Source organism: Ambystoma mexicanum, chromosome 8 (genome assembly GCF_040938575.1).
Source record: "Ambystoma mexicanum isolate Mex_15411 chromosome 8, UKY_AmexF1_1, whole genome shotgun sequence".
Classification (NCBI taxonomy): domain Eukaryota; kingdom Metazoa; phylum Chordata; class Amphibia; order Caudata; family Ambystomatidae; genus Ambystoma; species Ambystoma mexicanum.
In genome coordinates, this window is record NC_090929.1 from 721,316,540 (window position 1) to 721,344,031 (window position 27,492).

Below are 27,492 nucleotides of genomic sequence, written 5' to 3' on the forward strand. Positions count from 1 at the left end.
ATGAATAATGAGCACGAGTGAGGAATTGTGCAGGAATGTTTACAAGGAAAGATGAATGAACTAAGGGTAGAGTGAGGGAAGGATGCATTCAAGATTTTGAGGCTAGATGAAGGATAATAGTGTATTAAAGCGTGAAGCTACATGGAAGAGTAAATACATAAATGTAACATGGATGACTGGATCATTGATATGCATATACAGAAGGATAAATGAGTGTGTAGATGGGTGAATCAATGAGAATGGGAGGATGGGTGAATAAGTGAGTTTGAGAAGAGCAGTGGGAAGTCACCAGCAAGCCCTTGTCACGTGATCCCACCATTTACAGTGCAATAGCCAGGAAGTTCGAGTATAGGCACCGCAGCGTGCGAAGATGCAAGAGTGACAGTGCGTGCAGAGGTGCAAAACAAAAAATGTGGGTGCCCTCCCGTGGGACATGCTGAGGGCACGCCACCCCAAGTTCCACAACAAAGCACGGCACCTGCCATACTCCGGGCCGGCCTGGAGAACGATGCGTGCGCAATGCCACGAGGATCATGCTGCTTCAGGGGCACGCACTCACTCCTCTAGGGGAAAGATGTATGCTTTTAATCAAAGCTTACCTTTTTCACCTAGCATAGAAACAAGGAGGTGGTGCATGGCCCCTGGCACCCAAATGTACCAGCCACCTGTGGAGGCTGGTGATTTTATTTTTTATTGGAGGGGTGTAAATATTTGCCACAAGTGTGCAAGAGCAACTGAGTGTAGTGAGGGAGACCCAATCCAGAATTCGTTTTTAACAATGGGTTCAAATTGTATATTATACAGCACCCTTTCTGTGAAAAATGAGTTAAAAAGCCAGACACTTTGCAATCGGTTTTGTTGGGTAACTCATGAGAAAAAATCAAATAGATGCAAGTTACTAACAGTGCACAGGAATATTTCCCAAAGCATTTTCATGCCTTTATCCACAATACACTAGTATACAAAATCATTTTCATGCTCACTGTGCCCATACATTTCCATGCTGGCTGCACCAATGTATGCCAATATTCCCATATAAGAACATACTCATGTTTGCTTTTTGTGTGATCCCACTAATGATACTATGAAAAAGCATGTCCAAGCTGGCTCTGCCAATTAATGCCAGTACCCCTGCGTAAGAACAGACTCCTATTGGCTTTGTCATTAATAATGCCATGTCACAATAACAAAACATGTCCAAACTGGCTCCAATGTAGGCCAGTCTAGACAAGTAAGTACACATCATGCTTGCTTTATCGTAGATTCTCGGTAAAAAAATATGTCATGCCACAGTAAGAAATAGCTAGACTGGCTGCACCAAAATGCCAGCTTAGCCACGCAATAACACTTACTATGATTGCTTTATCATAGACGCGCAGTAAATAAAATGTTATGCCACAGTAAGCAATGGCTAGACTCCCTGCACCAAAAAGCCAATGTAGCCAAGTAATAACTCTTATCATGCCTGCTTTATAATAGAAAATGCTCAGAAAATAAATGGCATTCTGCAGTAAGCAATGGCTAGACTGGCTGCACCAAAATACCATTCTAGCGACATAACAACACACATTAAGTTGGCTTTGCCCAAAAAATGCCAGTGAAACATGTCATGTCACTTATGGAAATGTCAACAATGTCCCAATGCTCTCTGGGCACCACAGCAACTTGCATGTACACACAATCCCATTTCTACCCATTAAGCCACCAGTCACTCACCCATACGCTTTCTCTCACATCCACTCACACATGCATCCAGAACTTCACACCACATTCATTAGCACGGGCACCCGACCCAGAACATTCACACACATGCCAGTGAGTGCATGCATAAACTTAACAAAAGCCATGTACGTGACAGGATGAATAAAGGCCTTTCAGAAGCAGCCAGCAGCGAGCCACACTTGTTTCTACACTTTGAATTCAATGGACAGGTGTGCTTCCTCTGTTCCTTCTGCCCGAAGCCTGCTCTGGAGTGCACACAGTTGACACACGTGAAGCAGAGGGGGAGCGGTGGCTCCTCATGGGGCACCAGCATTCAAAAGTTTCAATGTCAGGTGTAGTTGGTGAACATTTTGAGTTGGTGGGGCTTTCATATTTGCCCTGAATTAGTGCAGGTACCCCTAAGTAATGAAGTTGGGGGTTGGGTGGTATCCATCGAGAAATCATTTTAAATAATGGGTTGAAATGGCACTTTTCAGAGATCAAAATTTGAGAAGAATGAGGTAAAAAGCCTTAAAATGTACAATCGGTTCAGTAGGATAACACATTAAAAAATACAGTCGACACCAGGACACCAACAGAACATGGGTGCATTTTACAATATTCTCATGATGCCTGTGACCAAAAATATAGGACAGAATTGCACCTGGAAAACAATTTCATGGCGTGCACACAATTAAGGAAAGCATTCACAAAGTAAAACTGTTGTAATGCTGCATCCACAATATATATGCCACAATGCCCACTGTAAAACATTCATGATGCCCATATTCAGCCACATTATATGCCAACATTCCCACTGTGAAGAACTTTCCTGATGCCTATTGCTCGCAATATGTAACAGCATTCCTGCTATAAAGCATTTGTGCTCAAAGTGACCCTCGCCACTGCCACTGTAACACTTTCATGAAGCTGAGGCTGTGCCAACAATTTAATATAATTCCAGCATTGCAAAACTGACCTGAGAATTGTTCTAACGTGTTTCCCTTCAATGCACCAAGAAATGAAATGTTATCATGGGGACATTGGAAGTGGGTGGGAGAGTGGGCATCTGTGATGACTACCTGCTCACCCACCAACATTCACATGTAACACATACAAGGGTCAGAACTGACCCTTTTGTGCATTGGAAAGAAAAGAACACGAGTGGTAAGAACCACTACTATTCACTGTCCATCACCAGAATCAATAGGAGTGTGGAAATGTAAAGAAGAAACACACGCCGGTTTTCTGAAATACTGCCAGTGGTATTGGAATGATATTTGAAATACCTCTGGCAGTGGAATTTTACTAACAAATCCACCCAGATTGTAATGAAGCCCTGATAAACCTTGCACAAGATAAGTCCTTAGGTGGGGGGGGGGCGGGCTGGGGGAGAGATTGGTGAGGGGGACTTCCCTCGATTAACAAAACATTTTTTTTAAAGTAATTTTTGTTTTTCGTTCAGAAAAAAATTAGGTCATTTCTCAATTTGTGTTTTCTCTCGAAATGATCATGATATCCCTAGGATAAGACCATTTAAACTTACTCTGGTTATATTATGGATATCAATTTGATTCAATGAGAAAGTGGTCATCTCATATACTATTTTAAGAGCTCTTCACCTAAAGGATATAACTTTGGATCTCATTGGTTGGCTAATGGGTTCTTGATTTTACACGGCATAGGCTTTTCAGCTTTACTAACTTATTTGGCTGACTTGCTAGAGCAGTGTAAGGCATAGATTTCCAAAGATGTTTGGTGTGTCTTAAAAGCTAAGTAAACTGTATGAGCCTATATGTCTTTTATGCATGTTCCTTTTTAGTGAGGAATATTATTTACGTTGGGTTTTTAAAGTTCAAGCCAGGAAATTGATAAACATGGCTAGGTTTTCATCAGCTACACCTAGCCGAGTATCAAAGAAATTGGACATTGTGCCGCTGGTGTGTGCTCATGACCATCAATTGTGTTGGAGCCTTGGAAGATATTTAACCGTTGCCTTGGGATAAGAAAAACTAGAATGGCAAACCCAAGTGAAATATTCTTATTTGCCTCAAGATTGCTTTTGGTGCTTTTGAGATACATGCACTGTTGATCTAAAGGACGTTTTAATATCTTCAAACATATTATGTTTCTACATTTGTGCATGATATTTTGTACTGTTTCATGAATGTTATATTCCAGATAAACATAACTAACTACCTACATACAATTGTAAGAATGCACTAGGCTGGCTTTGCCCAGTAATACCAGTACTGTTATTGCATATGAGGATCTGAAGGAGAGACAGGGCTTGCTCCTTCCTTTTTAGTACTGGTTGAAAGTTAGCCAAAACAGCTTGGCCAAAATATTACTACTGGGTATTGTAGGCTTTCGAATTCCTGTAAGGAGACACAGTAGCTGGGTTTGTGTTTCCTTCCTTTAGAGCAGGGTTGTCCAACTCCAGCACTCGAGGGCCGGATCCATGTCGGATTTGTAGGATACCCCTCATTAATATTCATGAGATTAATTAGCATATAATGATTCTAAATATATGCATTTTTTTCCTCACGAATATTAATGAGCAATATCCTAAAAACCCGTCAGGATACCGACCCTCGAGGCCTGAAGTTGGACAACCCTGCCGTAGAGCATTCGTCGAATCAGGTTTTTTGCCAGACCCTTATGTGACAGCATCTGGCAACCCCTGATTGCATGAATACTCCTTTCAGCCCATTCCCAACACTACATGTAGTTCCTCCGCTCCTTCTCAGTTGTTTTTAGGGGGTTATCACGTAGGACATCTGAAACCAAGAAGGAGGAAAAGACCAAATATCATTTCTTCAGTGCTTTATTTTTGGCTATGTGCAAGTAGACTCAAATGAAATGTTAAAACTGCAGAATGTGTTACAAAAGATAATCAGGGTCTGGATGGTCTTCTCCAAAGAAAATGCCTCTTCCACAGATGCAGATGTAGTCAGGCCTTTGGGCGTTCGGTACCTCAATCTCAGTCTTTACAGTTCCGTTGATTCCCTTCCCATCACCTCTCTGAACTGGAAATAACCTCTGTGGGGGTGGTACTCCATTCCCTTCATAAACAAACAAACAAACAAACAAACAAACAAACAAACAAACAAACAAACAAACAAACAAACAAATAAATAAATAAATAAATAAATAGGTAAATAAATAAATGCATGAACGTAAGTACCGGGAAGACAGCGAGAGTGTGGGGTTTCCCTTTGCAGAAAGGATTGGGAAGCTCCCAAATGAACTTCAGATATTGACGCCCCATTATTATGATTTTGTCTCCCATGTGTCCTTAGTTTGTTCTTCTTTTAGCAGACGTGTATTAGGCCCTCCATTTCCCTCTTGGCTGAAGGCAATGATGGACATTAAATGCATGCACAAGAACACTGGACAGCTTTGCGCCTGAACCAGTATAAATAATGGACTGCTGTACGACACCAGTCGGCATCATGACAGTAGGGGATGGGCACCCCTCCTCTGATCCAGCAAAACCGGTAAGAACTTTTCTGGAAGTAATCTCCACCCCTGGCTGACTATGACATAACAGAACTGTGTAATCTTCATATCATATTTGTTCATGGACATTAACGACGAACAGTCCGAAATATGAAGAGTATTATTGTTGTTGCAGTGGTGCAACAAAACATGCTGGAAGGCCTTGGAGGCGGTTTTCTATAATGTTCTATTTCAGTTACCAAGCCTGAAAGGCAGGTTAGGTCAGCAAGGTGGGACTAGTGGGATTGCTACACTGCGTTCCTTGACTTGCAAGCCAATGAAAACATCACCTCTGCCATCTTGAGAATAAATTAGTGGGACCTCCTTGGCCAAACATGCCCCTCTTCCCACTGTCTGGCCCTGCCTAGTGCCAACCTGGTGTACCAGAACCCCCTTATTCTCTTCCTTGCTCCTTCTTCTAGTCTGCTCTCATCCCACCTACTTTGTACCAACCTCTCCTTTTGTGTGAACGGTTCTGTATCACTCATTCACACTCCCGGATATCCCACCTGTCTCCTGTTTCCTGGGTCTGACCTACTCCTGAGCTCATCCTCCCTTCTGGCTCCACCACCTGCTCTGGCCGTGTAACCTCCGCAGTTGCTACCACCTCCCTTTCCCTGTTCTTTCTCCCAAAACCTCATTTGGTTCCCTTTCTCTTCCTGGTGTTGCTACCTCTTTCTCTACTACCACCACCACCTCCTGTTCAGAGTCCACCTCCACTTCGGTCTTCTCAACCACCAACTCCTGTAGTTCATTCTTCTCTTCAGATATCACCACCTACTCTAAACTCTGACCTTCTCCATCAGATGTAACTGTCATCTCCAAACTCTGGACCACCTCCTCCTGCTGTAACATCCTTGCAGCTCTAACCACCTCTTCCTTGCTCTACAGTGCTGCTACCTTTCCAACCTCCTCCGTCTCTCCAGTCTCTTCTTCTTCCACCGCTCTTCCAGCTGCAGCCTCCTGCTGAAACCACACTCAGTAACTATGGCCATCTGCATGTACACTCTGGTACCCCTCCCCCTGAGTGGGTCTTACTTTGAGAGTCTGCTCCTGTGATGGTTGATTGGGTGAGGGCTGTGACTAGTAAGCTTCTTTGTGGACAGCTAATGAGGAGATGTGTTGAAGAAGTATGGCCAAGCCCATATTAGCCTGGTTTGCCATCTTGGAATACAAAATTGTCCCTTTGGCCCTCTCTGAGGTTGCCCACAGTGAGTCGAGAGCTGTGATGTCGAATCTGTCTGATTTTACTGCGACTAAATAACCCGCAATGGAAATGACCGCATGGGAAATGTACGCAATACAAAACTGTTGGTACATTTCCCATGTAGTCATCCATTGTAAAACAACACCAAATACATAGAAGCACACCCCCTCACCCACACCCCCAACACACCCCCAACCCCCTACTTACCTTTCATTCCGACAAGCTGTGTCCCTGCAGCGCCGGTTCCCTTTCACTTCCGTGATTGGGAACCGGGGCCACAGGATCATTTTCTTTTCTTTTTTTCTTACTTTTAGTCGGGTCAGCTGCAGGGGTGTCCCCCGCAACCCCCACTCACTATACTGTATAGTATAGTAAGTGGGGAGTTGCGAGGGACACCGCTGCAGCCCTGTCTTTTTTTCGGTCGGGTGAGCTGCGGGTGTCCCCCCCGCAACCTCCGTTCACTATACTTTATAGTATAGTGAGCCGGGTGTTGCGGGGGACAAACCCACAGCCCCCGCATATATATTTCTTTTTCGGTCGGGTGAGCTGCAGCGTTGTCCCCCTCATACTGTATAGTACAGTGAGTGCGGTGTTGCAGGGGACAGCCCCGCAGCCCCGTTTTTTTTTCCTATTTTCGGTCGGGTTGTCAGTCTAGAAATATGGATACCTCTACTTTGAGACCGCAAACGCATTTTGGTGGCCGTGGGCCAACCGTCTCATGCACGATATGACAAAATATAGGTTTTCGAGTTTGCCAATGAACGGCCATTTTGATGTAACAAGAATCGCCATTTTGTTTTCTAACTATTGCTCATTACTTTCTGTTCCTATTGCTTCGAAGTATATTTTCCGCTTACACTGCTCGACTGTGAAACATTGTTGTCTGTATGTGAAAAGGACAGGGCCGCTGGGCCATGAGGATAACAAGAGTTTGCTGAAACACAAACGTAGGCAGCGCCAGGAAGAATGCCCGGCTCCCTCCCAAATGTAGCCTTGAAGCAGAGCTGCAGGGCATTTAATCATTTCACAGCTGCCAGCCAGTCTCGTTATATGGTAGAATATGTTAGAATAATACCGCTAAAGACTTGAATTATGCTTTTCTTACGGCCCCCCTTTGCTGAGCCCGCTAGAGCGTGTCGGCTCCCAGGACGTGAATAGCACCTGATAGATAGCAAGGTCCGGAATGCAACTCTTCCCCCCGTATGTAGCTCGCTTCCAAGAACAGAAGCGCTGTGTTCTATTCAACAACTGAAAGATGCCTTCACACTCACAAATTGCAAATTGTTACTAGAATAGATGTTTGAAGGTGTCATAGTGGTCAGAGATGTCCATCATCACACCAAGTTCAAAGAAACCAAATAAAGGGGGGTGTTAAACATGTCATAGCTGATTGTTTGATATGCATTTTGTATATATGTAACTTATGTACGTAATTCACTCTCTTGCGTCCCTCGAGGTCTAGAGATACATGTCGCGGGGCGTGAGACCGAGTTGGCCAACTGAGACTTTTGCTTTGCAATAAACCCTAGATTTGGGAATACAACCTTGTGTCTGGCGTATCGATCATGTGTGGTGACTCACCTTGTTTCCATAGACGTCAGGGTCCCCTAGTGGCCCCTTTCAGGGTGGGGTGTATCCTGCAACACCCCGCTCACTCTACTATACAGAATAGTGAGAGGGGTGTTGCGGGGGACAGCCCCGCAGCCCCGTTTTTCTTTGTTTTTTCGGTCAGGTGGGGTGTACCCTTCAACACCCCGCTCACTGTACTGTACAGAATAGTGAGAGGGGTGTTGTGGGGGATACCCCCGCAGCCCTTTTTTTTTTGACCGACCCCACTGACAGAGCTAAACATATACCACAAAAAGATTGAACTTTTGGTAGTTTGAACTTTTCGTTGTTTGTGTTTTAGGTCTTTTGGTGGGGTCCGTAATTTTGGGTTAGGTAATTTTGGCCTAGTCCATAATGTCTGCAGCGTGTAAACACCTTGTCTGAAATACATTGGGTACACTTTTACACTCTCAAATTGACTGTCAACAGTGCGCGTACAGGGTGTCTGAAATTTTGCTTCCCTGGGGCCACCACACCGGCCAGGCCCGGGGTAGATATTGCAGCTGGTCCAAGTGCGTGAGGTGAGCGGGGGGAATTCATTTGATGCTGAGTGCAACTATTAGCCCCTGGTGATGCAGCCTGCTTCAACACATTCATGTTACCCATTATCTTGAATTGTTACCATTCCATCCGCAGACCTCCCTGGGCTTCACTAGTTTGCATTAATGCCGGGGGGGTTCAACCATGCTGTCTGTCATTGGTCCCAGTGTGCCCCGGTGCCGATGTTATCCAGCCAACACGCACCTCGGGTGAGAGCAGCAAGTGGCACGGTTGTGACGTTATCGTGGGCCACTTAGGTTCCTGAGGTCATGCCTGGGCAGAATCCATCAAAGGTTAAAGATTTTCTAGTATGCTCCCCTCTGTGCGCTGGTCGGATGGCTGGGGTCTCGGCTAGCTGATCTACAACCCTGTTTGTGCACCTGCTGGCTACATCACCATCACTGCTGCTGGTGATTAGGTCATCCTTTTTTACCTTGGTGATTTGTACATTGTCTTTGCCCCACGCATGTGTCCAACTTCGTAGGGGCATTGATGGAGCCGAGGAACTGGTGTATCCCACTGATTAGGCCTATTCTTAGTAGCACCAGGTGGTGTGCGTGGTGAGGAAGCTGTTGGGATTTTGCGCATTTTCCGTTTGGGTGCAACAGGTAACATGGCAAGTGACAGTTCGGTCAGGATTAGTGGATGTTGTGTGACTGCTCCTTCAATTTTGGATTTTGGATTTTGTGGCCGTTAACACCGTTTGGTGTTTTGCGTTAAATGCCAAAGAGTGGCTTGAAATGTCAATACAACGGCAATACAATGTGGCTGTGGTGATATTAGGATGTTGTTACAACAGTGTTATCTTCCCCCCGCTTGTCTTCTCACCTGGGCTCAAAAGTCATGCAACTGGGCAGTTTCCTCTTGCTTGGTTTTGCAGGTTAGCAGGTTGGTCCTCCGCAGAATATTTACTACTGGTCCACAGTAGATTCACTGTAAGACAGTTTCCAGTCGTGGCAGCTTCCCTGCGCAGAATACCCTGTGTTGAAGTGCATTGAATTCCCCATCTGTAATTTCGCACAAGAGCTCCAGAAATGACAGACCCCCCTACTGATGCATGTGAACATCTGAATTGGGACTTCAATATGCCTTTTGCCTTTTGATGATGGAATGGCTGCACTGTGACTCTGCTACTGTCCTCAGGCTCACTTCTGGTTTTAATGGGATGGGCCCCACGAGCGATCCACTGTCACTTTTGCCTTGCAGAGTACAGGTGTTAATATAAAAAGCCTTGGCAGGCGCTAGAGGAACGCCCGACCAGCTTAAGGGGCAGGCAAAATCTGACTGCCATCCCTCCAGCCACTCCGAGCTTCTCACCTCAGTTTGTTAGCTCACTCCCTTGCCGGATTTCTCCTGATTAAAACTCGGGGCATACAGCATGCAGCACAACACGTCCTTAAGCCCTCAAGCCCTCAAATCCTTATTGCGAGTGGCCCTAACCAGCTGATGGGCGGTTAACAGATGAGTCGCAGGAGGAAAAAGAAAGAAGCAAAACTCCTCAATAACAAGACATCACTGCTATCACTGGCAATTACAGACTCCTCAGGGTCTTGAAGCCACAGCCCGACACGCACGTCTGCAGAACTGCTGTTGGGAAGGAGACACAATCTTCCCACATCCCCAAGCACTTCAGAATAAGGCAATGGCCATCACGGGTAATGTAACAGAGCAGGGGGGAGGGGAGTGCCCTTAAAAGTTTCTACACAATTACATTATTGCATCCTTTGTAGGTGCAGTGCACATGTGGAATAGCAGCCATCTTAGATATGAGTAGCCCTATTGGAACACAAAGCTTAAATGCAGTGCAGCAGTCAGCTTCCGAGGCCTAGGCGGCGAACATGAGCAAAGGAATCGGTTGCATCCCGTTTACCATGAGATAGTGCAGAGCTACAGAGATCCATAAACCCTTCATTGTCCTAAAACATTGCCAACCTTCACGCCCTGGGAAGAATGTGTCCTGCAAGGCCATGGGAGGAGGGCTGAGAGTCTTTGTACGATACAATGCCAGGAGAAGGAGGGCATAGGCCTCCGACTCTCAACAGTCCCAATTCTAAGTAATAGCACTCATATGCCCTGGCTTTAGGAAATATGAATTCCAATGTACCAACCAGTCCCAGGCCACTGATCATAAACCTGTTGGACCCACAGATCGATCAAAGAGATCAGAAAGCAGGGCCGACCTGCCTTCACTTCTAGGTCACGTGATGTGTGCTGCAAGGTGCAGGGAGGGATGACATTATAGCCCAGAACTAGGGTGGAAGACCTTGGAGAGGTGCCGGCCTGTCTGGGAGCGAGTGAAGTGTGTGAGTTATTGTGACCGCAGCTTTCCCAACGAGTCCCTGTCTGCTTGTACCAGGTGCACTGCTACATAGATAGAGATGTGTTGTTCAGTTTGCAACTAAGTACCAATTAGCCGGCTTGTCACCAATGGTGAATGCAGCATTGCCCACGTGGAAGAAGATGGACGGGCAGGATGGGACCAATGGCCTGGAATCCCGTATGGAGCAGGTAATCTATGCATAGGGTCACGCCAACCAGCCATGTGGGTTGTCACTGTATGTAATGACATCACTGATGCCGCTGTGTACCTTCATAATGTGCTGCTCATGCAGATTTTGCCAGAACTTTCCGCGGCAGCAGAGTTCTTTGTTGGCGCTTTTCCTTTTTTGTATGGAAATAAAACTTGTTATCCTTGCAAGAGGTGTATTGGGCCTTTTACACTAGTGGTTTATATTTTTTCTGGTGTGATCATCTAGAGGCTTTCCTACACTGCCCTGAGCAGTCCTTCGCCGTGGTTTCGCCCAGCCAGGCTTTTTTCAAGCCAGAAACAAGCATCAGGTGAGCAGTGGCAAAGCCAGCCCCTTCCAGCAGCAGTCCGTGCCTCTGACTGCAGGACTTCCCTTAGCAGGAACATTTTATTCCTGGGCCTGCTGAGTTCCTCATGGGTAGTGCAGATTCCATAATATAACTCCTTTGATGTGTCAAGTCAACTGGTTACAGATGCGATGATCCTTTGCAGTTTTTGAGGTATGAGACTGGCTAAGGCAAGCTGTGGGCAGTCACAATTGGAGAGTGGGCTATTCTTCACCAAACTGTAGTGCTTTATAATTTTCTGTATCAGAGCTTAAGTTCCTAACCTAGATTGTTCCTGATGGGTCAGTGTGGTGGACAGAGACTGAACAAGCGGGACTGGCTCATGGTTAGGCAATTTAACTGTCCCCGGATACATGCCAGGGACAGGTACAACATCCTTTCATCACAGCACGTTTTTTCAGTTTTTTTTACCACAGATTTTTTAACGAAAAAACCCATTGAATTCTTTTTGGGGGTTTACTAAATTAGATATGTGTGTTGTGGGTGTTCCGGGAATAGATTAAAAATTAAAGGGAATGGTGAGGTTTGGGGGGGATCCCCCAAAAATAATTTTAAAAAAATTCGATGTTTTTTTTGTGAAAACATTTGCGGTAAAAAAAAACGCTAAAAAACATCCTGCGATGAAATTACATGGAACCCAGGGACAATGGCCAAATGGCCCTCCCTATCCCTCTTTCAGCCCAAACATCAGCTCACTCTGGGTGGCCCCCAGCTCCCAGAGTCACTGCCTCAGTCACTGCCCTGGTGATTCCCGGGGTCAGGTTCGGGTCCCCATCACAAGGCGTTTGTGCGATGCACTAAAGTCCTAAACTCAGGAAGGACAATTCACAAAGTTGTATTGATGCATAAATCAACAGAATGGGACAAAAGGAAAATCAGAAGACAAGGGGATGATAAAGTTCCACCTCCCAGTGAGGTGGTACTGTGGGCTCACAAACCCTTTTTTCAGACCTCTTTCCACAAGCGGGAAAAATCTCTCAGTCAGTCATGATGTTCCTTGGATCAGTTGTTGCTATAGACACAGTATCTAAGTCAGGGTGAGGATGGTCCAAGGTCACTGCCACTGATCATTGGCACTTCTTCCTTCCCTAACTCTTGGATATCTTCCTTCTCAAATATTAGGGCTCCCTCACTGCCAACCTGACTACTTTTGCACTGCCCCCCTTGTCGGGGTCTCGTTCCTCCTCCCATCTCTTCAGCCTGACCTCTGCCAAAATGGCCGTCTTCTACCCTCCGGTGCTTTCTGGCAAAGGGACTGCCCTTCTCCTTTCCTGTAGCTATTTGTCCTTCCACCATGTCTTCCTTTTCCGTGGTTGCTACCACCTCCTTTTGTTAAACGTTGTCTCTTTCTGTGTTGCAGGTTTTGATCTGCTCAGAGGGAGGAAGGTGATCTCAGTTAGGACAAGAGTATATTATTGTTGCCTTTGCATAGTTGTACTGTGACTGACTTCTGCCATGCACTATGTCCAAGGCCAGGTAACCAGAGCATCCTCCCCATTACACCACTGGTCAATCATCCACTGGCTCAGGGAGGTACCTGAGTTACCAATCATGTCATTGGTAGAGCCAGACAGGGCTCTTCGTCACGCCCCATACTTGTAAAAAGCGCATTTTGTCCACTTGTAGAAACAATATAGCTGGAGCTGGAAATGGGGGATTGGTAATGGTATTTTATTTATTTATGAAATGGTATTTATAACATGCTTAATACCCAGAAGTTTCTAAGCATGGACCCGAGGATCGAACCTGTGGTGCTCTGTGTCTTCTTGCTTCCGTGTCTTCTTGCTTCCAAGGCGAGCACGTTGCCCCTGAGCTATCCTCCTGAGACATAAAAGCTATGATATGTTAAAGGCATGCAGGTGTGGATGGAGTAGGAGGCGCTCAGTTGAAAGAGGTGCGGAAGGCAGACTGGGCATCAAACAAAGCTTCCAGTGGTGGTTTCCTGCTGGGTTAGGGCTGCCTTTCTGTATGGGCAGTATCAACACTAGGGTGTGCCAATCACTCACAGAGAGTTGGGGTTCCCAACTAGCCTATCACACAACACGCTCTATGAGATCAGTTCTGCAAGGCAGTAACACCATTAAAACAATAATGAATCGATATTTCAATGAACGCGCAAAATAATTTCAATTGCCAAACTTAATTGCATAAAGACAGGCCACATATAGACACATAATTTACAATTATAATTTAATAATTTAAGACAAGAAAACATGTATACAAAATATATAAAGTGCAACAAAGTTGGTAAATGCGAAGTAAAATGCAGAAACTGCAAAGAATGCATATGTGTATCTCATAGACAGTATTGTGTGATATGCTTGCCTTTGTGCCTGGGGGCAATACCCCATGGCAGAGCCCTTTTATCAATGGGTGTGGAAGGGTTCTATTGCTGCTGGGGCAGCGCCTCTAAGCAGAGAGGATGTCACAGTAGTGTGTGTAGAGGAGAGGTTATTTACAGTGCTGGAAATGGAAAAAATCTGGTGGGGGATCCCACAAGGGGCGGAGTTTTGGGGGTGACCAGTGTCTGAGGAGGCGGGGGAGGGGCGGAGCTGGCATGTGACCTCCGATCAAAGGAAATGTCCAAAATAATAGTTTAAAACAGCACAATTTCTTTCATGCTACTTCTTTTTCAAGCTATATATCAATTCCACTTTAAACCACTTCCATGGTGCTGGAGCACCCAAAATATGATATCATTAACACTCCCCACCAACCCCACCGCCACCCCCGCACCCTCCCACGCACAATACAAACCCCAAAACACATGTGCCTGCTAGGGTGGCCAATTGTCCCAGATTTCGCGGGATTGTCCCGCAATTAGGGACTCTGTCCTGTAGTTTGCAGAGTGGCTGTGCAGGACGCAGTTTCATCAGGACAACCTGCCTCCAGCATAGCCACTCTGCAAACTGAAGTGGGCATGTACACAGCACGGCGCTGCCGCCTGCTGCTTTGTTTCTCTGGGCGCCTCTGCAGCCCTGGCTCCTTTTGAGCCTGTAGGTCGAGCTGTGACGCTATGACACCTGCCTTAATTCAAATGCCAATGCTTTATTCCTGGGGTCCTTATGGTCATGTTGCCAGTTAAAAACGTGATCATCACCTCCCAAAGACAATACATTTGTATTTCAATTAAGCCAGGAATTAAGAGCCATTAAAAATATTTACATTACAAAAGGGGCTGGTCAAATGTGAATGACATGATGTCATCACTGTGGGCAAGTGTCCTGAGAAAGACTATCAAAGAGTTGGCCACCCTAGTGCCTGCTGTTTAGGGAAACGTTCGGTGCAGTGCACTAAAAGTGCAAGTTTGAACTCCATCCTACACTATTTTAAAATGAAACTGTTCTGGAGCTGTTTCATTTAAAATAAAAGCATAGGAACGCTGAATTTTGCATTCAAAGCAATGCCCTGTGCGAGCACTGAGCACAAAGAGTAATCTACTCTGTGTGCACTGTCCTCGCACAGGGCAGATTAGATCTGCCGGGCCCACGAGGGTGGGGGCTGTGTTGCTCCGAGCAGACTGCTCTGAGCAGCACAGCCCCCACCTTCGCGGGCCGGCTGTGGTGCCTGCATGAAGAACTCGTCGTGAAAGTGCAGGACAGCCTTCCTTAAGAAGGTCTGTTCCAGTGTCCTGCTGTTGTGGATACGTAGGGGGTGAAGCCAGAAGAGCGCTAATGGCGGCAATGAGCTGCTCCGCCCCCCTACGCCATGCCATTGCGGGATTGTTTTTTTTTTCTCTCTCCTCGAAACCCAGCTGGAGAGCATGGGTTTGGTGTTTGGGCGGCTGACTCTGGCCGGATCCCGAGATCCGGCTTCACATCTCGTGCCGGATCTCGGATCCAGCAAGAGCCGGCCCAATGACCAGCACTGGTTATTTACAAAGACAAACAGAATATTCCCTGGATATGCGCGTGCATATGCCAGGGTGGGGGATATCCATGCCCAGCCCTGACCCATACACAGACGCTGTTAAATGCATTGGGGAGGCCTGCCTGACGTCAGAGCGTTTAGTCCCCTCCATGGGCACTAGGAATCCACGCCACTGGAGAGCAAAGACATCGTTATCCCTCCCTCTCTGTGCCGATCTCTCTCTGGGCGCGCGGCCTGATTCCAGAGCAGGGAGGAGGGTTGCACGGGGGCCCCTAATCTCTGCGAATTGCGTGGATGAGTAGCGGCTGGGTAGAGGCGCTGCTGTGTCTAGTGGTACTACGTCTTTAGAAAAGGAACGCGCGCGCGTGCGTGTGAGAGAGATTGTTTGAAAGCGGGTGGAAGTGTGTGCGCGAGGGACAGAGCCTGTATGAGTGAGTGTGCTGCCTGATTGTCTGTGTGCCTCAGTGTGAGTGTCACGCCCCCATGGTGAGAGGGAGGCCTATTTGGCAGTGGTGGGTAAGCCTGCCTCTCACCATAGAAATGACGGGCTAGGCGGCATTGCCGGGCAGTGGGCACCATACGCAAGAATGTTATTACATTAGCAACAACTGACAGTTACTGGGGCTTGGAGTGTTGTGATCTGAATATGTGTTCCATGGAGAGCAGTTGGAGAAGGAGAGCTGGCTTGCAAGGACGTGCCAGTGTTTCTGCTGTACTACATAACTAATAAACCCATATAATTTACCTGCTGGCTCAGGTGTGTTGATGACAATACCACTTTGTTACATACGGGCCTTATTGGAAACAGCCAAGCCAGGCGCATTTTTACAGTACTCACTTTAATGGGCAACGTTACTGTGTGTTTGTTCTTGCAGTTAAAGTACTGGCATTATTGGGCAAAGCCATTAGGGTGTGTGTTCTTAAAGTGACAGTACTGCCTCTGTTGGGGAGGGCCATTATGGGTGTGACCTTAAAGTTAAAGTACTGGTATTATGGAAAAGCTGCCGTGGGTGTGTTCTTTCAAATCTGAAAGCCTGCCATATGCATTATAAATATTTCAGCCGACATTATAATGGAAGGAGCAAGCCCTGGCTCTCATTCCGCTCCACGTGTCAGTCCACACACACGACCAGAAGATCATGTTGCGCTTTCTGTCTAGGTGTTTACGTTCATCTCGGGTCTGTGTGTAATATTTAACCGAATTCTTCCAGGAGGACAAACACTTCTTTCAAGTTTATCCCGACTCCTAGCGCCATCTCCGGTGCACTTTGACCAATCACTGGCTGAAAATCTTGCTGTAGTGATAACCAGCAAACTAGCTCAGCAAATAACATTTAAAAGCATTAACAACATATAACCCAGGGCGATAATCTCTAATGAATTGAGTGGTGGATCCTAAAAAAACGTGTCAAATAGAGGAACTGAAATTGGTTTCTGAAATGCTTGATGTCACAGCGTCTAGGCACTATGGAAAAATGTGGGTCGACGTCATAAGCAGCAGATCAAAAAAGGGTAGTCGAGTCATGGGACCACTTAAACCATTTGCTTGTAAAGAATTCTTTATACATTGTCCACAAGGCTTTCTGGGGCCAGTGCCCACCACTTCATCCGACGCTCTTTTCCAAAACACCTTCCTTCTCGAGCTCTTCGCTCAGCTACCTCCGACTCTCTAAGGCTTAGACACTTCTTCAGGCAGAGAGTGGGGTGGGGGGGTAGATCTCTCTCCTCTGCAGGTACCTCCCTCTGAAATGGCCTCCCTGCCCCTCTCAAACTTGAGCCAGACTACATGAAGTTCCGGAAGCAGCTCAAAACTTTTGTCTTCTCCTCTGCTTTCTCCCTCTCTCTCTCCCCTGCTGACCTACCTGACCTACCTGTCTGCTGTACTGACTGGTTGCTTGGCTACCCTCAGAGTCTCACTGTGTACCCACCAGGCTCTTTCTTGATCAGTCACCCTTGCACTGCCTCTGGGCCTACCACGCACTGTAACCGTAGAGTCCCTTGTTCACCTTGCACTACCCAGAGCCACGCTGCCCGGGTGGCACTTACTCAGAGCATTGCTGCCCTGTTTCCCCCTCCCCTCGCCCTTACACCCCTCTCCCTCCCTTTCCACTTGCACGTCTCGTTCTCCCACTTGCACGATCTGAATGACACAAGGCCTAGTAAGATCGTTTGTCTTGTTCTTCCTCTGTCTTCCCTCCCTTGTCTTGTCGCGCCTAGAAACACTTGTGTACAGGTGTGTTATAAATGACTTATCATATGATACATGGCCATGGGCTACATAGACAAGAGTGGCCTGTTGAATTACATTGCTAGAAATAGATGCCTTCAGGGGATGCATCACAAAAGGGTACTATATGGGGGCTCTCAGCCTGCCTGTCAACTTTCATGGACACTCTGTTGTTAAGCCCTGTAAGCATTCAATTCTTTCAGTTGTCTCAGGTAAGAAGCAGGACTAGTAGGAGCACAGGTGCCAACCCCTCTCGTGGAATATTTATTTTCTTAACACCCTACTGAAGATTATAACAAGACTGTAACAAAAGCAACAAAATAAATCTTGCGTTCATATCAATCTGAACATTGATTTGTAGTCCAGGTCAGATATATTTGACAAACCAATACTATTTTGAGCATGGTATTATAAGCAAATATTTGGCAGTGCGCATCGTTTTCTTTTAAAAACATCAAAGTAATCATGCCTGGCACCTTGGATAATAGCAATAGCATGTATGCAAATATGTAAATTTGCTCCCAAAATCAGCCTTGAAATTGCTGCCTGGATAGAAGAAAGGAGCTGCATTGTAGAATGATTCTTCGCTGCTCTCCAGTAACTGCCACAAAGAGCAAGATTGATGACTACTTCCTGTCTGAAAGGAAGCGCAGACCATAGACTACCACTGCACTACTTAGTAGAAACGGACATTCTGAAAGCGGTCGCTCTTGCTCTCTAGATGTGCATGGATCCCTGAGATACAACTAGTCACGAATAACCATTTCAGGTCTATTGTCGACAGTGTGGCCCTATGCTGTTCCCATTCAGACAGGAAGGAGCCTTACCCGAACAATGCCAGGCTTGCAGTCATCAATCTATTCATGTTACTTTGTATTAGGTGCTACAGAGTAACAAAGATTAATTCCGAGGTGTGGGTCACCACAGGGCAACATTGGAGTCTAATTGAGGGCTTGTTTTACTCTAATACAATAAAATTAAGTTCATGAAGCTGAAAAGAAAGGATATTATTTAACTAGTGTGGCCTTCTCTCTCATCTTCAATACACACAAAAGGAAGCTGGCACAGCCTTGCGCCACAACCTTACAAGAGCAGATAAGGCAAAGATCAATGCCAAGTGAGCCACGTTCAGAATTACATTGTACAGTTAACTGGCAACCACATGCCTCGCTTTAGATGTTAACTGTCCAAACACCCCTCTTAATTAGAGGTCATTATTGTCTGTATAGAAGCCTCCTCAGTGCCGTTTATGATCATGTAACAAGAAGCTCCCATGGATGCACGACTTGGAATCATACCGGCCTAACCTCCGAAATTTCAGGAAAGTCCCTGGAATCTCAGGAATGTTCACATTCTTTCCGGGTCCCGTCATATTCTCCACCTGATTGGTTGCCGCCGGTAGCCAATCGGGTGGAGAAGTGGGCAGACCCGGAAACGGCATGAAATGTGTGAGCGAGAATCGATTCGGGAATTGGGATCCACAAATAGAAGTAAGTGCTCGTATTTCATTTTTGTTTTTTTTTTACTTTTTCTTTCCTTTCCCTCAATGCGACCACCGACCGCCGTAATAATACTGCTTTCAATCCATGTCATTGGATTGAAAGCACTATTATTGCGGCGGTGGCGCCGCCTTCAGTTTGCTTACTATAGCATTGAAAATCATTAATTCAATGCTATAGTAAGCAAAATGAAGGCGGCGCCGCTGCCGAAATAATCTCCCCTTGTTTCTTCATAGTCTCTTCATGCCTTCATTGCACATATTGTTCACCATTATTAGTCGTATAGGCAAAATGCCGGGACTAAAAGTATAATACTAGCAATACACACCAGGGAGATCACAAAATGTCTGGTTACTTTATATTATTAACCATGCTAGATGCACCAGCTAAAGTATTTGACAGAATTGTTGGCTGAAATTAACCTCTGGCTTGAGAGGGCTCATATATTGCTATTTAATCAAACTCGATTGAGAGCGGGCTGGTGTAGCATCACAAATATGTTAATTGACTACCATCATTGACAAATCGTGCTGTTCCTGTAATTATCCAGCTTATGCTGCATTTGTAGACTACACTTGTGCAAGTAACCGTGCCATTTGCAATAAACTATGAATTACTGCAAAAATGTTTCTAATGACATCTACAACAACCGAGTTTACCTTTTTGACAGGTGGGTGGGGCGTGTGTGAGCAGAGCTGTTGTGGCCTAGAAGGACGACAGGACACTGTAGTGGATCTACTCTACTTTATTAAATAACAGCTGGTGGGGACTTGTATATGTCCAACTTCTTATCAAGCGCGTACTTACAGTTCAGTTCAGTTCAGGGCTTCCCCAGTTGAGTCACTGAGGGAAGTAGGTGCACTAGGGTGGCACGCTGTAAGCTTCTAGGGCCTCCAGGTAACCTCCTGTGGCTGTGGTGTTACACCCTAGAAGCTGGGCTGTACGGCTGCTGGAAGTTCTTGCCTTCTTGGCTCCTCATCAGGAGCAGCGCTCTGGTGCGACCGCTTCATCTGGCGGGCTGCCAGCTCTGAAGCGGGAAACGTTTTCCCGCGGAGCGTGGGCTCGCGAGATCTCGTTAGGTGCGATCTCGCGAGAACACGCTCCCGAGATCGAGAGATATCCCCACAAGAGCCCTGTGCAAATGGGTGGAGTCTTGTGTGGCTGTGGGTAGGGCATACATCTCAGGAATTTTGATTTTAAAAAGTAGGCAGTTATGCTTGGAATCCTGTAGAAAGCAGGCGACTTCACTCTGAAGGATAACTTTTCTATTGCACGGACCTTCTGGAAATAACTGTTTATTACAAATGTTTTTAGTGAAGTACAACCGGAGGGGGCATTTATTAAAACCATATTGTATATTTCTTATGTATAAAAAAAAACTGACTGGGATTTTCCAGCTTTTCTTTTTGCCTCCAAGTAGTGAAGATCTTTCAGAAATATGGACATTAACACCCTTTATGATTCATTACAGATAGTAGTCCGCTTTCTCGGTCCATTTCATTTAGGTCAGCATTTCAACTCCAGAAAAATGGCGAGATCCTCAAACAAGTAAGGAAAGCACTCGTTATTGGTTTTTGGCGCTTTGGTGGCGCAAGCCACCTAATCGCTAAACCATTGGTACTCTATATGTAAAAAAAAAAACAATGGAGAAAGGGAATTTCGGGAGCAGTGCATGGCGTTGGCATGGCAACTTGCCGATGCTTGAACATGAAACGCCAACGCACCCTCAGGGCTTTCACCCTCTCGCTTACGTCTGCTGGTCTGCTGCTGTTGCCGGGGAGCTGTGCACGGTCTGAAGTAGGAGCAAAATGACTGCACTTAACTAGTTGCGGTTATATTTTCATTTCGAGGCACCAATCCTTTTTTGCAGTTGGACTCCTGGGGACTATTTCAAGAAGAGCTGAGTGCAGAGGATGGCATGCGAAGCTTATAGTGCAGGAAATTGCTGTGGGTGTGAGCGAGAGGAGTAGAGGACTATTGAGAGAGAGAAGGGCGGAGCACAGTGTTAGTGACAAGAAGAAGGCGCAGCGCCAAGGGTACAAGGCTGTGCTGCCCTTGGGACGCTATGCCCCCCAGCAGCTGACTGTGGGAACACATGGTAAGTTGGTCATTTATTTTTAACATGGGTTTACTCATGGTGTGTGCATTTCCATTACAATGTCAGCGTGGACTTACTAGGGTTCCACTCTTGAACTTTCATTGAAGAAGCTGATACATTGTGGGAACTGTAGTTTTGCTTGGTAGCAAATAAAACTATTGTCTCACGCAGCACAGTGGTTTGTTGAGCCCCAACATATTGGCATAGGAGGGAAGCCAGAGTCCGGATGAGCAGAGAGGTGAACCGTGTTTTGTATCAGCCCTTCTCTTTGGCAATACCACACGGAGGGGGGAACAAACGATAAACCGCGGGAGGTGAAGAGACTGCTTTGCAGGGCAGCCCCTCCGATCTTGGGCAACATACGTATGTTTGGTGCTGCTGCCAGCTGAAGTCTATATTCCATGGAATTGTAAAGTTTACATTAATTAATATTAGGAAATACACAAATGTGTATGGTCTTGTCCTAAAATGACCCATGTTGCAATCAATGCTAGGCAGGGGTGTAAGAGACCCATAAAATCTGGGGGGGACAGGGAACACCTTGGGGACGTTGTGTTTTAGTCAAAGAACTCGACTTTTCCCAAAATTAAAATAGCAGTACGTATTAAGTTACATATATCATCATTGTATAAAACAAGAGAAAAGGAAAGAAAAACGAAGAAAATTAAGAAAAAGAAAAGCAGTTCAGAGTATAAAATCCTACCAGCGATGGACCTTTAGCGAGATCTTTTATAATACTCTCACCTGCGCTTTAAGTGCAAATGCTTTATGGCGTTTCGCCAACCCATCCTATCCTATTCCACTTGAACCCTCAATGATGGAACATGAGTGTGCCCCTTTACAGCAGTATATGGGCTGCAATCATACCTCGGCACCAGGGTATTCACTGGATTTACATGGATAGCGGAACAAGTGCTGTTTTGAATCTTAAGGCTATGCTTTATTTTTTTCTGGGTCACCCGGATGGCTTATGGTGGCCTCTATTAAAACTTGTCTACAATTCATAATTCAGCTGGTGGTGGGTACCAAAAATGCAGTTGCATCCCTATTTTAAAGCAAACGTTGGCAAGGCCAACTGTTTGGGCTTTAATGTAGGCATGGAAAAGGCCCTTGCCGTAGCAGCTACAGAATGGTGCAAGTACCTGAACATTTAATAGCAATGCCTGGCAAATGCCCAATACGTATAGACAAGCAAACACTCGCTATTGCTGGTTTTTAGCAGGACTTCAGTGAAGGAAATGCATAGTGCTCATAGAGTGATTGATTGATTTTTTGATTGATTGTTTATTTGTATAGCGCCTGTACACAATGTGTTTCAAAGCGCTTCAAGGGGGGGAGGGAGCATAGGAGAAATACAGTTACATTCTTACAGGTCCTTGAAACAATTAAGAATGTGAAGAATAACTATCATAATCAGCCTGACGACATTTCAGACAGTGCAAGTGCAATGAACAATTAAGGAGAAAAGGAGTGGATGAAGGCGTCCCTGGATAAGACATATGTATTACACCAGTAGTATGTTCCCAGCTCCAATTAAGTTATTAACTACCCATGGCTTTGTAGTAAACATCCCTAAGTCAGTGGCTTTATCTAAACCAGAACTGGCACTTTACGTGCCCTTTATAGATCATTCTAGTGTTTTGTTTAAGGAATAGGTTATGGCGTAAAATGAGTCTGCGGCCTGCGTGGCATCCATCCACCAAAAACCCATGAAAGTTGCTAAGATAGCCCAAATAACATGATACTATGTCGCAAGGCAGGATGCCATGCACTCTGGCACCAGCTCCCACTACAGGACAGGTCAGAGGTGTATATATACCTCATTTAAGATTAGTCCTGACTTCAGACCTAGGCTACAGGTAGGATGGAGTGAAAAGGGAGTTAATGCAGGAACAGCCTGCTGTGACAGTCTCTTCATGGAGAGGAACCAGACAGGAGCGCAGATCTCACTGGGGCAGTGGGAGAGCACCAAGCGACGGGGGGCGCTTTGTGTATTATAAGGCCCAATATATGTGCAGACAGATATGGTGTAGTGTATATATCTGCAATTATTTCAACAAACAACTTCTAATTGTCCTCGTGCAGGCCTCGTAAGCATGGTTCAAGCGTTAGAAGAAGACGCATTTATGACTGCACCCTTTATCTGGGAACATGAGGCGAGGCACCATTCTTCCTTGTTCAAATCTCCCCTCTGTACCCTTCTCTACTCCACATTCTGGTCTGCTGTACACCCTTTTCTCCCAAGTCCCTTCCCTGCACCCCACACCAAGTCACTCCTCTGACACACTGTCCTCTGCACTTTCTCACTTGTCTGTACTTCTCTCTCATTTGCTAAACCCAAAGCACCTCCTATTCCATTTCTGCCCTACACCACTCTCCCTGTGTTCTGGTCTTTCCTGCACCCCTCTCTCCCCTGCACACCCTGGTCACCCTGTGCTGCAAACCATCCCTATCTGTCATCTGCACTCCGTTCTTTTTCCCATCTCTCCCCTCCCTTTCTCCTCTCTTTTTCTGTCCTCTGCACCCTTTCTACCCTTTTTCACTTTGCAGTCCCACACTCTACTGTACCCCAGTACCTCGGTTCCCATTCCCCCATGGCCAGCACACCACAACTCTCATCTACACTTACTGAGGACTTTGTCCTCAGTCTTCAGAGCACCCTCGATATCCTGGCTTACATTTCACAGGTTTTCTCTTACACGCCGTGCATGGCCAACCACTCCATATAGCTTCTCAGAATAAGCTGGAACAGGCATGCCAGATCCATGACCTTAAAAGGGCCCATTGATACCTGCTAGCATTAACTCTTAAGAAATAGTCAGGAGCATGGATATTTGGAAGGGGGGACAGACACAGAAGTCACTCACTAAATCCACATACTGCTGAGGCTCTACCCCCAAAATCTGATCGCACTGCGACCACTCAAGTACGCTGATAGAAACAGCCACGCTGAATAAAACAGGGTGAAGCTTAGCCAAGACCTACAGAAGATTAGCGCTTGATTTCTTTTAAGAGATGCGCAGGATAGGCACCAATAAATGGTCTGTTTTGGGCAGGGACAGAGTTCAGGCCTGCGCTAGTAATAATTTGCTTTGTGGAATATAATAACACTTTGGTCATAGCGCTTCATGCTACATGCTTTCAGCTTCTAGGCAATGTAATAACAGGTATTATTACCCTCAGTTGAACAGCACTGAATTTATGAAAGGCTAAGTGGACCCTGCTGCTGGGTTTGAACTATCAAAAAGCAGGTAGCCCTCATGTCAAAGACCAAGCTTTAGGTGTGGTACCATCCAAACTTCAAGCAGGTGTGAGTTGGTGGGAAGAGGTGGAGGGGTGTGACTTAAGTGAGTCCTACTGATATTAAAGTATACATCAAGTGTTTTCCCTTGCCTACCTTAGACATTACTATGAAAAAGAGTACACATCCCACGTAGAGGCCCTTCTTGGAATTGGCTCATCCTCATTTTACTTTATATGATTTCTTGAGGATTTCCTATACAATGTAAGGCTGATATCTCAGGCAGTGTCTGCACTTTGCAAGCCAGGCCTGGGGTACAGGTACATCTTGGAGAAAATCCAGACTTCGCCAGATTGTGTGATCCTGGGTGAATCGTGTGACCTCCTCCCCACCCCCCACTGTGCATTATTTTCTATATATGTTTACTTGGGATCACCTGGAAGTGACTCAGTTGGCAGTCTACACTATAACAAAATGCGTCCTTGTATGTTAAGCATGTTGAGTGAGTGTGAAGAAGGACAAAGTGTCACAGCAATAGATGTCACCTCAGCTGGGGGACCGGGTCTCATTTTGGGAAGCAGTTATAGATGCATAGAATTTGTAATTTTTTTTGCAGAGAAACATATCAGGTGCAGTCAGTGTGATCCAACTCTAAGGAAATAAACTACAAACAATCTCAAAGTAACATAACGGTATAGGGGCACTAGTATAGTGTAAGCAGCAAAAGTAATCATCACACCCTTCTCCTTAAAAAAGGCAATACATAATATATTAAATGGTGTTGTGGCATTTGTACAGAAACTGCATGTACATGTAAATATATACCGGCTCCTATTGTGCACCTTTAATCCTCTGCTGTATAGGTGAATGGGCTCCGTATTGTTTGTGCGGCCTTACAAGCCCGTGTTAACCAATGCTTGGAGCTTAAACGTGAGCCCTGGCTGCCCATCAGTAAGGAACGAACAAAGAGCTGTTCCGAATGCATACTTGCCAACCCTACAGATTTAGGCAGTAGGCTACTGCTTTTTAAGCAGCCCTACCGCCTACAGATTTCAGTGACAGATCCTACTGCTTTTTATAGTGGCATGTATTGTATGTGATTCTAAGGCAGGCTCCAGGACAGAGCATGCAGCACAATAATTACTCTGTCTATACAGTGGACTGGTAGGTGATTACCTTGATTGCACTCAGACCAATCCACTGACCTGACAGCTGCGTGACTCTGTCCTGCACTCTTGCCGGTACAACCCGCAAGTGAACCAGCAGTGAAAGCCAGTGGCAGAGTGTAACACCATCCCCCAGCATCTGCTGACAATTTGGTGTTAGCATTCAGAATTATATATTTTTAACATTTCAACATCTTTCCATGTTGTGCTGTTTGTATGTTTTGTTTTTCCTGTGATGTCACTGTTATGGTAATTATGCAAATGTGATGGTCCTCTTTGGCAGGGGCTGGGACACACTTTCGTTTATTTATTTTATTTATTTATTTTACATTTTTAAAGCGCTCACACAGCCCGCGGGCATCGAAGCGCTGTTACAGGAATTGTTTTTTGGTTGTGTAATTGTTTTTTTTTTGTCTTAGTTGTGTATTCATGAATTGAAAAACATGAGGGCGGCACTGGCAGGGCCTCAGGTTTTTCAATTCATGAAAGTGTGCACTGCCAACGTCAGATACACAGTTTCTAAACACGCGCCACACATTGCAAACTGATCAGTGAATCCTGGCCTCTTAATGTTTCATTGAAACATTAAGAGGCCAGGATTCACTGATCAGTTTTGCAATGCACTGTGCGTGTTTAGAAACTGTATATCTGACATTGGCACATTGAATTCACCCCAAATAAATCCACTGCCAACATCAGATATACAGTTTATAAACACGTGCTGCACGTTGCAAACTGATCAGGGAATCCTTGCCTCTAAGAGACCAGGATTCCCTGATCACTTGTAAGAGGATTCAATTCAACACTACAGCTAAGTCAATGCCTAGTCTGGGATACTGAATGGAAACCCTTATTGATATATCTTTATGTCCAGTTCATGCGTTCTGGATGACTACCCCTATATAACACCCCTCTCTTGGAATCCCCCTGACCCCACTGAGCCAAGAAGTAGTTCTGTTTTGCAAGTTTAAAAGGTTTATTTGATAATTTAAACAATATATATATATATATATATCACACTTTATAATAAATTAATAATTGGATATCACACTTAATCTGATATGATAAAGATTAACAACGGAGAATCTGGCACTAGCACACTTGTGAATAGGAACAGAATAATAAGGTGGTAGAGAATGCTTTATATAAGTTCAGATGGATGTAATGTTGAATGAAAATGCAATACAGAAAATACTCAATATGATTTCAACAAAACAATGTAATCACTTTTCTCTGGCAAACCCCTCCCCCCTTTATGCAAGGTAAGGAAATGGAAGGAAAGCACACAGTTCTCAGAAATGCAATCAAATGTAATTCAGTTCACCCCCAGCAAGCTTAGACTACAGAAGTTTGAAACACAGGCCCAAAATGCTTTTATATGTGCTGGCAATGAAGTGAAAAATATGCTAAAATGCTTTTAATTCCCTCTAGAGGTTCAGGGTGAGTGGTATCTAGTTAATATTAGTCCAGGCTCACTCTTGCCATGATTCAGGAATGATTGGCAGGTTAAACAAATTTTTTATTTAACGGAAGGCAAGCAGCAGCAGATTTTTACACGTGGAGAAACTTGCAAATCGCGGCAAAATGTCAAATCGCTGCAGATTTTTCCGAGTGCGCCGGGCGCGATTACAGAGGAACTACAAGGACTAGCAATATCGTTTTGGGTTCCTAGGACAGCCTAGGATCTCAGCTTCCAGATGAAAGTTACTGCAAGTCTCTAAGACAAACGGTCGCGGAGATATGAGCGATTTTGTGAAGTTGTTTTTCGGATTTGAAATTTTAAAGTTCAAAGTGACAAGTGACAGTTTTGCAAAATGACAAGGTACAACTTCTAGGAGACAGTTCTGGTTAGATTAAAATAGATTGAATTATATTATTTTAACTAAGAGATTGGTTCTGCACAGTTCTGCTATGTACTCACAATATATTTAGAAATAGAATGGGCCTCACCACGGATCTG